Here is a 10,839-nt window from a genome sequence, read left to right on the forward strand (position 1 = left end):
GGGGGGGGGGGGGGAGATGGCCGAGATTGTGCCGGTCTTTCCTGCAGGAGCGCACCTGTCATCATGCACGCCTTCCCTGCACGAAAGCAACTGCAATCATGGCTCTCTCTCAACTCGGGGGGGGGGGGGAGATGGCTGCGATCTTGGTTGCCACCCAATGTGGAGTTCGTGACCCACGTCAAAATTTTAATGAAATTTTTGTTAGTGACCCAATTTGTTCATGAACCAAGGCATTTGTGAGCCAAGATACCACTGTAACTGCAACTTTAATTTATCTGGATGGGGGAAAGTCAAAAAGCTGCCTTTGAAATATTCTGTAACTGTTTATAGGGGTAAAAAACATATTATCACTCCAAATAGGGCAAGTTAGGACTGTTAGAATGTTGTAAACTAACCCTCCACCTCCACATTTTTGCATAATACAGGCATGCATCTCCAACGTTTCAATGAATACAATGTGCTATTGATCTAGGAGCCTTAGAACTATATCACTTCTACTTAAAAAAATAAAAAATAAGTTTTGTAACAGATATCAAATATTCACCAGTCATCACTAAAATCATGGAGATTCAAATAAGTAGCTACCATTGGTACCAGCATGAAGGTACTACTATGAAATAAGCTTTTCTTTTTAGATTTGATTCTCAAGGAAAGTTAGGGACTTGTTTAATCCCCTCTGCAAAAGTTAGTGCGGCTTAAGTCTGCCATCTGCTGATGAAAGAATTCTACCTTTAATTCTTAGTATATAGGACAGATATGGCCTTCCATCAAGTAATGACTTTGGGAATAGTTGTTCTTTCAGTTAAATCACTTTCAATTTCCAGAAGCTGTCCAATTACAATTTTAATGGCTATTTGTGCATTTTACTGTGATTTTTAAGTGTTTAGTGCTTTTAGTTTACTTTTGCTTAAGATTGCTTTAATATATTGTTAGCTGCTTTAAGCTATACTGAAGAAATGCAAGCATATACATATATTAAATTATGTAATAATAGTAGGAATCACCAGATGCAAGTATACACATTTTGGGCTACTTGTCACACATATCAGAAACCAATGATACAGGTTTTTCAGAAAAAGTAGAACTGAACATTTTTCCAGTGCTCTAAATAATATCCTGTTTAGCATGTTTGTCTCAGTTTTACATTCTCCCTCAGTAAGCAGACAAAATAATTCATACTTAGTAAACAGAACTAAAAAATGAAATCCATGTCAATTTCATGAGAAGTATAAATATGTAAGTTTTCCCCATAGCTACAAAATATTTGAACAGAAATATTGTATGGGGGGAATTAACCACCCAATATAGTTCAAAAGATTTATTCACAAATATTCAAAGCTTTATTAAAATATTTTACTGGAATGTAAAAATATAAAGACCAGAGCATATAATTGCTTATGTTGGTCTTTAATAAAATGATTAAATCTGAAAGAACAGTGCTTTTAGGATATAAATTCAAAGAGAGCTAATAACAACACCTTCAGCTTTGCTCACTCTCTCCACTGCTTACTGGTTCCATTTCAAGATGCAAAAATTCTGAACAATAAGTTGAACGCCCTATTTCACTGAAGGATGGGTGTGAATCTATAGATATAGGCTAGGGGAACGTGGGCAAGAGGATGCTTTGGGATTGCATGGGCAACTGGTTGACCAGTGTGTGAACAGAATGTTGTACTGGATGAATCCTTGGTCTACTACATGCCTGATCAAGCACGGCTCTTCCTATGTCTTTAAGTGAAAGACAGTATTTGAAAGACATTTTGTTTTTCTTCAGTTTGATACTAAAGAATGTTAGCAACACAGGGCAAATAAACCATTTATAAGTCTGGTCCAGGCCCCACCAGGAGCTAACTGCATTGTGCAGAGGAAGGGTTTGTCATACCTTATTTTTCATTTCCCCCATGGGCAACTGAGCACTAGAATATGTCAATGCTTGCCATAGAAAAATACAGACGTTTGTATCCTATACAGTGGTACCTTGGCTCACGAACTTAATCCGTTCCAGGACTCTGGTTGTGCACCAAATTGGTTGTAAGCCAAGTTACATTTCCTCATAAGGTTGAGTGTAAATAAGGTTAATCCATTCTGTAACTATTTTTTAAAATCAGAAAGACGTGAAGCAAAGTGACAGAGAACAAAGATTGCAGCCACCTCCCCCCACCCCCGAGATTGCAGTTGCGCTCGTGCAGGAAGGCCGGGCACAATCACGGACATGCTCATGCAGGAAAGACAGGCGTGATCTCGTCCATCCGCCCCCACCATCCCCAACATGATCGCAGTCATCTCCCCACTTGGGGAGGGTGGGGAGATGGCCAGGATCGCAGTCGCCACCCAATGCGAAGTTCGTGACCTGAGTAAAAATGTTTATGAAATTCACGACCCAATTTGGTTGTGAACTGAGGCATTCATGAGCCAAGGTAAGACTGTATTTAGTCCATCTAACATGCCTGCAGTTCACCAGTCTAGAGAACTATGGATAAATGCCGATATACATAATATTGAAAAATTTCTACAGAAAATATAGCCCTGAAAAATTTCCACGCCATATCACTGTTAGAAATTCAAACTAAAAGGGATCCTTAGTTATTAATTAATCAAAATCTTCACATCCAGTCTATAGATTAAGTCTCAGATTATGCATCCTATACACGACTGAAAATGCTGATTGTTGATTGTGAAGAAAGTATGAAGAGCCTGGTCTCCAAAGCACACATAATAATCATGAAAGTAGTTTGAAAAATCAAAACTAAGATAACCTGGGAACATGATTTTGTGCATACAGTATACACAAGCAGGATAAAAGGTTATTTGGACCACTCTTTAAATATATTTTATCTAGAGTAATGGAAAATTATGTACAGGTCATACACAGGTGATATCTCACTCTTTAGAAGGCAAAGAAGATACCTGAAAATTGTTGTCCTTTATGTTAGAGCCAACATTTAGGGACAGGATCTTACATATGTAGAACCAAGATGCATATATTTTGGCTGCAGTTGTTTAAAGAGGTTGAATTGGTAACATGAAAAAAATCACACCATCCCCAGTACAATGTACTGTTAACTTCCTTTTAGGAGTGGTTGCTAAACTAGAAATTGGAGCCAAAAATAACTGGTACAATGGAGTGCTCAAGTTTCAACTTTAGTGCTAATGGAAACACAGCCTAAAGACATTAAAGTAGAAAGGACCACAGACTTGTATTCCATATGGTACAAGTTTATTGAGTTTTATTCCATATGGTACAAATTTATTGAGTTTACAATGCAACATAGAGAAATCACTTCACGTCCAGTTGCTCATGGGTGACTTTGCCAAGATTTATTTGGATAATTTGACAAAGACTTACTGACTGTAAATAGCTTTATCAGATTGGATGATGTTATATGCCCCTAATGATTTTCCCATTCTATTGCCTAAGATTAGTTACTTTTGTATACCTTTTATTTGACTCCAATTTGTTATTTGTTGCTTATGTTCAGTTTTTGTTATTTGTACCAAAAATGTATAAGCTCTAAAAAACCTAAAGAAAGAAACAAACTCCAAATGCAATAAAAAAAAATGTTAGGGCTACTTCTGACCTCAGAAAATTTCTGACATAAGCAGAAAGCGTTTATGACATAAGCAGAAAGTAATGAGGTGATGATTGCAATTGATTGATCTTAAACTCTCAGGCAGGAGTTTTGTAAAATGTGAAAAAGTCAAGCTCTGGTCACTTGCAGCTCCTGTGACAACTATTTTCCAATTGGGGAGAATCCTATGCATCCTAGTTGCACAGAAGTAGAAGACCAAACATTAAATGTGCAACCCACTGCCTGTTTACACAGGCATAAAACCCCTACAGCATTTCCCAGCCAACCACTGCCCACAGAATATTGGAGTTGCAGAACTCTTTCCTATTAAACATGCAGAGAACTGTTCCCTTATTAAATTTAAATACTAGGGAAGGGGAGAAAAGTTTCAATTTTCTATCCTAGCAGTCACCTTGAGGAATAGCCTGTTTTGCAGACTCACATGTATGACACATCCCAATTCAACATTTAAGAATAATGAACCTCAAAAATTAGAGGAAATTAACAGGGCAATTTTTAGGTTTTTTTCCCCTGTAAAAATTACCCTTCCTTAACCTGGCAGCTTTCAGATGTGTTGGACTACTGCTACATTTACTCCCAGCCAGCAGACCCAAAATCAGCTGGGGTGATGGAAGCTATAGTCTAATAAAGCTACAGAACACCATGTGAAGGAAAGCGTCCCCATGCAGCTAATTTAACACCACCCAAGCACGTACAGACAACCCCTGACCATGTCAATTCCATAAGGCAGCACACTTTAAACAGCAACTTTTGGTGTGTCTGTACCAAATCTTCAAAAGATTGGTTCTTCATCTTATTATGGCACAAGTCTGTGCATGTTTGGACAGAAAATGTTACTACAACTCCCAGCATGCCCCAGTTAATATGGTTGACAGGGAAATGCTGGGAACTGTAGGACTTTTTCTGTCAAAACATGCATAAGCATGTCTCCTCATTATAGTTCAGTACAAGGATTTAGAACCACTGATTTTCTGCCTTTGCAGTGTCTGTCCAGAACCACCTTGCAGAATAGCTGGATCATAATATACGCACACTTTTTAAACAGCTGTATGGCACGCACAGTGAAAATTTCCCACCTGACACATACACATTCCTTTTATTTCATGAGCATATTGTATTCCTTTTTAATCCCACTCCTGCAGTCATGAAGTCTGGGCAGCAGTGGTGCTTCCCGCTAACGTTAGATCTTCACATCAATTTCTCTGGGCGAGCACGACTGGCTGATGGGCTAGTGACCTTTTACAGATTCCCATTGTTACTTAACAGCTGTCAGGCCCATTTGATTTAACAATAAATAAGAAACAAACTTCCCCTCAAGTCTGTATAAAACAGCCGTCCTCAATCGGGCACCCTTCGGACGTAGTGGGCTACAACTCCAATCAGCTTCACCCAAGGTCACTAGCCCAGGAGCTTCAAAATGGAGTGGGGAATTTTACTGGCCACCATTCCAACTCACGGGCATCTTCTTTGCACAGAGAACTAAATCTTGACCCTCCGCCCAGCCTCCCGACCCGCAGCGGCGGAAGGACACCTCGCCACAGACAGGGTCTCGCAGAGTCCCAACGGTCAGCTGCGCCATTTAACGGTCCGAACGCGCGCGAGCGCCACCCCAGCCCTCCGCGAAGAACGGCCACTTACCTCCACTGCCGCCTCCCTCGGCCCGGTCACCATGTGGCTCACCGTCCCGCCCCGCCGCCTCTCGCGAGAAGCGACGCTCTGCCCGCGGGCGGAGCCAAAACAATCCGCGGAAGGAACGAAAGGCTGGAAGGAGGATTCGCGAGGGGAGGGGAGGGGAGGGGAGGGGCCGAGGGCGGGGCCAGGAAAAGCCGTTGCCGCCTGTTACCACGGCAACGGCGAGGGTCGCTTTCTGCTGTTACGGCCTCGCGCGCTGCGCGCTCCTTGCTATGCCTGCTGAGCAGCTGCACAAGTGTAACACTCGCCGTAACGCTAAATTGTGTGCCACCAGGAACAGCGGAACACCCAACTGGCGTCTGAGAAGGCCTCTCCAGTTCTGAATTTCTGGGATTATAATGTGCTGATGTCCTGCGGCAATGCACTTGCTCAGTCTAAATCTGCTTTTTGATTCCACCCGCTGGCAGCATGCAGTGAAATGCTGGGCGACCTTGCTCTTTTGTTGGGCAGGGGAAGGAGGAACTTTGCATCCTGTTTCCGAATGTCACTCAGTAAAGGCCCGTCATTGGTCCCGGGACCCTCAAGTGAGGGAAGGGCGCCGGTGGAGGCACACTTGCAAATGTTTTGCAGCAGATGCAAGTACTAGCTGCTAATATTCTTACAACAAACATGGCAGTACCTTTTCAGCTCCTCACCATTTTTTAAGATGTCTTCACAGCGGCATTTTGAGAAATTCTGTTTATTCTCATCTAGAGATAAAGTCATATCAGTTTCAGTGAGATCACGGAAACCTTTACTGGTAGATGTTGATTATGCTTTAATGCCAATATCATTTTGACATTATTCCTGATTGCTATAATTACTATTGCTAATTTTGTTTTTAAAAGATCCATTTTCTCCACACATTTTCCAGATGTGGCTAAAACCTCATTCTTCAAATACACTGGTGGGACAGATGGCACTTCAGGTTTAACAACTCCACCAGTCCTAAGAAAATCGACAAGAATTATCTTTTCAAGTAACTGAACTGAAATGGACACAATTTAGACTGATAGAATTTTCAGCACTAATAGAAAGGCTATTTTTGCCTAAAGTTTGCTGGATTAAATATTATTTTTTAAAAAATTACACATCATTAACAATAATCGTATTCTGAATAGTATCTAATCCTGCCCATCCATGCATAGGGCAAGGCCAGCCCTACAAATTCCATTACATGAACAGACCTCGCTGCTTGCCTGACTGCAAATTAGTAATTTTGATGAAAGCCCTAACAGAACAGCTCATTTTTGTAAGGGGGGAATTTTGTTGAGTGCCATTATGCATGCTCAACCCTGTTCTTTACACCAACATTTCAGGTTGCTCCCCTGCCCTCTGTTGCACAAGTGATGGACAAAAAGACAGAAATGGTGCAGAAAATAGCACCTCATTGGTTATTGTCTTGGGTACCAAGACAGCACCAGAAGTCAAGTCAATTGAAGCATTATCAATTCTGGAATTTAAAAGATAGTTTTTTGTGTTAAAATAAAATGCCCAGACCTTTAAACAGGACCAAGAAGCTTCACTAGGGGAAGAGAGATGAGGTCCCACATGTGTTTTGTTTACTGGCAAAACAAAACACCCACAAAGCCACCTTTACATTCCTATCATCCTGACAAATTTGGCTGCTGGCATGTGGTGAAAATGAAGCTTGCAGCAGTAAACAATTATCCTGTGCTCTGTTTGTTCTGGAAATTCCATACAAAGCCCAAAATATCTGAAGGGTGTGCGTGTATGTGGTGTTTGCGCATAGGTGCTCAGGCAGTAATATTGCCTGCAAAAGCACTTGATTGTGAACCAGTAAAGCACTCTCTAACTACTTTGTATTTGTTTTTGAATCCCTTTTTACTTTGGCTCACAAAGTACTTTGATTTACAAAATAATTAAATCTTACAATAATGAAATCTTTAAACATCAATAGAAACAGAGTAGCATTTCTGTAGCTGGAAACGATGAAAAAGAGTGAGTAGCTTATTAAATGCTGCAATGCAGATCTCAACTCCAGAATGGTAAATGAGAGAATAAACAGTCAGCAAGCAACACAGAAGGATAGCCTTTCACATATGGAATTTATTCATTTTGTGACCTATCAGGCACTGAAAGAATATAATCTCCATCAACTTGTGGTAATTTACTAGTGTTGGCTAATAATATGGCACAAGACTACAATATGAAGCATGCTTTATAGTAGCTATAAGCAACAAAGAATGAACTAATTGACTTACAAGAAAAAATATTTCAAAGGAAAACAATCAAAATGCCACTATTAGTGTGCTGGGTTAAACCCTCCACATTTGCCTTTTTCACTTGTGAGGTCACAAAAGATACAGCACTATTTTGCAAAACTGGGACTGCTGTCTCTTTATACAGACTCTAATACTCAAGGCATAAAGAGCTCCTCAATTTTTTCTGGACAGCAGCACATTGGCTATACTTGCAAAGCAGAAATTAGCAAGTGAACTGTCCCTTACCATATGAAAACAGAAAATCTGGGACCTTGCACTAGAATGGTAAAATTCACTAAACAGCTTCAGGCACAAAGAGGCCAAGGGAAATTGACACCTGGAATGGAATGTTCCTATTATTCTCAATATTGTTTCTATACCACCAAATATGGTGTCCATTTATTGAATGCACTAAGAAGAATAGATAACAATGCCTTCAACACAGAGAACTCCAAGGTATGAACTATTAGAATGATGGGTAATCATTTTATCGGAGAACTTTGCTTGCACCAAATGCAAATTCTAAGTGATCAGAAAGACTGTAAAAATATCTAACATATGGTAGACTTACATTTGTTACTGTTCAAACATGTCTGTTTTTAATACAAACAACAGTTCTATATTAGGGCAATATATTTACCAAGCCAATTCAAAGGTCAGCAAAAACATAGATATGCATGACGCTATTCTGTTTCTAAGACACTTGAAATGACAGGTCCTGCTAGACAAACCTTGGGGAATTCTGTGGCAAGGTTTCGAGATGGCTAGATGGAGGGGATGCAGTGGAGGTGGTATACCTGGCTTTCAGCAAGGCCTTTGACCAAGTGCCCCATGATATCCTGGTGGAGAAATTGAGGAGTTTTGGGATACACCAAAGCACTGCCCGGTGGATTAGGGCATGGTTGACTGACCGAAAGCAGAGGGTAACCATTAGTGGGGAATCGTCGGGATGGCGGCCAGTGACAAGCGGGGTCCCCCAGGGCTCTGTCCTGGGGCCAATCCTGTTTAATCTTTTCATCAATGACATGGAAGAAGGGGTGAACAGTCTGCTGGTCAAATTCGCAGACGACACTAAAACTGGAGCAGTGGCCACAACTGAGGAGCAGGTACTCCAGATCCAAAAGGAACTGGACAGACTATGGAAGTGGGCAGGAGACAACAGGATGGCATTCAATGTGGATAAGTGCAAGGTCTTGCACTTGGGGCATAGGAATAGGTGTCATAAGTACAGGTTAGGTGACAAGTGGCTGGAGAGCAGCACTTGTGAAAGGGACCTCGGGGTGCTGGTTGACTGCAGGCTAAACATGAGTCAGCAGTGTGATGCGGTGGTCAAGAGGGCGAACACCACCCTTGGATGCATAGCCAGAAGTGTGGCTTCTAGATCGAGAGAGGTATTACTACCACTCTATACGACTCTGGTGTGTCTGCAACTGGAGTATTGTGCTCAGTTTTGGGCCCCTCATTACTGAAAGGATATAGCCAGGTTAGACTCAGTGCAGCGCAGGGCCACAAGGTTGGTGGCCGGTTTGCAGGGGATGGGGTATGAGGCGAGACTGAGGGAACTGGGTCTCTTCAGCCTGGAGAAGAGGAGACTCAAAGGGGATCTGTTGGCGACATACAGGTATGTGAGGGGATGTCACATGGAGACGGGTAGAGACCTGTTCTCCCCTGCAGAGGAAGGCAGGACGCGCTCCAGCGGAGCAAAGCTCAGGGAGCCAAAGTTCCATTTGGATGCCAGGAATCACTTCCTGACAGTCAGGACCCCGAGGGTGTGGAATGGGCTTCCACGAGAGGTCGTTGAGGCCCCATCGGTGTGGGTGTTCAAGGATAGGCTGGACGTGCACATGGTGGGCATGTCGTGAGCAGAGCCGGCTGGTGCTGGAGGTCAGACTAGATGGCCCGGGAGTCCCCTTCTGACTCACTCTGTTTCTATGTTTCTAATATGCCATCGACTCCCCAGTACTACTGATCCTTCCCTACAATGCACAGCCAAAGGGTGCTGGCAATGCTGTAGGTTAGCCTCTCAATTCATGCATGGAGTGTTGATGGCTCAGCTAGCATCTCATGGAAGCCAAGTATGTGCCACAAAACTTCCTAGAAGTCTTGGCAAGGTACAGGAGTTTTGCTGAAGTCATGCATCAATTTACCAACAGGCAAGTAGCTGTGGAGAAAGATTCTTGAATGTTCAACACCGAATCTGTGGAATAACAGAGTGCTGTGACACGTACAACAAGCTAAATAAAAATTAGGAACACTTTGCACACTTAGGCCTATACAATGGACCATAAGGTAAATCAAGCCACAGTCTATTGGCCATATTTGGCAGACCTCCAGGAATCCAGTTAAAGTGGAAAGTGGGAGGAAATTATCAAGAACCTGGCAAGCCACTGTGCTGCTGCATTCAGTTTGCATTCAGGCTGCATTGGATGGTGCCCTTCAGCAAACAATTACAGATTATCGTAAAAAAAAAAAAAAGAAATTTACGTCCAAACAAATTGAACACTCATAATATAGAGATCATGCAAAAGAGGAAAAATGCTTAAACCAAAACAGGCTAGCCTAAATTGGGAATCTTGCACCACAGATTTGGCAGTATAAAACAGAACAGACCTAACCATGCTAGAGAGCAAGTACTTGATTTTATCCAAATCACTTCGAAAGGCTACAAATTCTAAACCTTCCTTCAATTATCTTCCCCTGGAAGTATCACATTGATACAACATTTCTGGTTCCCTGTGCTTGAACTTGTTGTAACAGTGCTGAGGCCTCAATACAAAGAGTGGCTTTAAGCAGTTCTGATCTGCAGAAGAGCAGAGAGACCCCTCAGCAGAGAGATAAACCCTTTTTATCAGTAATAGAAAGTAAGATTTTCATGTTACAAAATTGATGGGTGTCTTTCTGCTTGTCCAATCATTGTTAAGTACCGTATTTTTCGCTCAATAAGACGCACTCCCCCCCCCCGCCAAAAGTAAGGGGAAATGTCTGTGCGTCTTTTAGAGCGAATGTGTGTGTGCCCAATGCCCGTGATGCTGCCGGCCGCCTGCACCACGTGGTACCACCTGGCTGGCATGCGCTCGGCGCACCCTGCTCTGCCCCCCCCCGGCGCAGGTGAGAGCTGTGCCACTCAGGGGGAGGCGTGCGGAGGAGGAGGAGCCGTGGGCTTTAACCCGCCAGCCACACGGAGAGACGGACTGCTCACCCCCACCGCCTGGGAAGACCTGCCGCTGCTGCGCCGCCTGGAAGACAACCACCGGCACGCTGCCAGCCCCACGGGGCACCACCTGGCTGGCATGCGCTCGGCGCGCCCTGCTCCGCCCCCCTCCTCCGGCGCAGGTGAGAGCTGTTAATCACAG

General features: G+C 42.9%; 1 protein-coding gene across 2 annotated transcripts in view; it reads right to left on the minus strand.

Annotated features, from left to right (window-relative positions):
- The window catches only part of LOC123024576 (holocytochrome c-type synthase), a 13,834-nt gene extending 8,549 nt beyond the window's left edge, over positions 1-5,285 (minus strand). Inside the window, exon 1 of one of the 2 annotated variants that reach the window (XM_044432470.1) lies at positions 5,229-5,285. The gene's annotated coding sequence lies outside the window, so the exon portion shown is untranslated. Of the gene's footprint in view, positions 1-5,046; positions 5,199-5,228 lie in introns of those variants that run through there. The other variant, XM_044432471.1, reaches the window with a different exon arrangement.
- Between the last annotated feature and the right edge of the window lie 5,554 nt (positions 5,286-10,839).

The sequence above is a fragment of the Varanus komodoensis genome, unplaced genomic scaffold (genome assembly GCF_004798865.1).
Source record: "Varanus komodoensis strain SLA01 unplaced genomic scaffold, ASM479886v1 scaffold24, whole genome shotgun sequence".
In the NCBI taxonomy this organism is placed as follows: domain Eukaryota; kingdom Metazoa; phylum Chordata; class Lepidosauria; order Squamata; family Varanidae; genus Varanus; species Varanus komodoensis.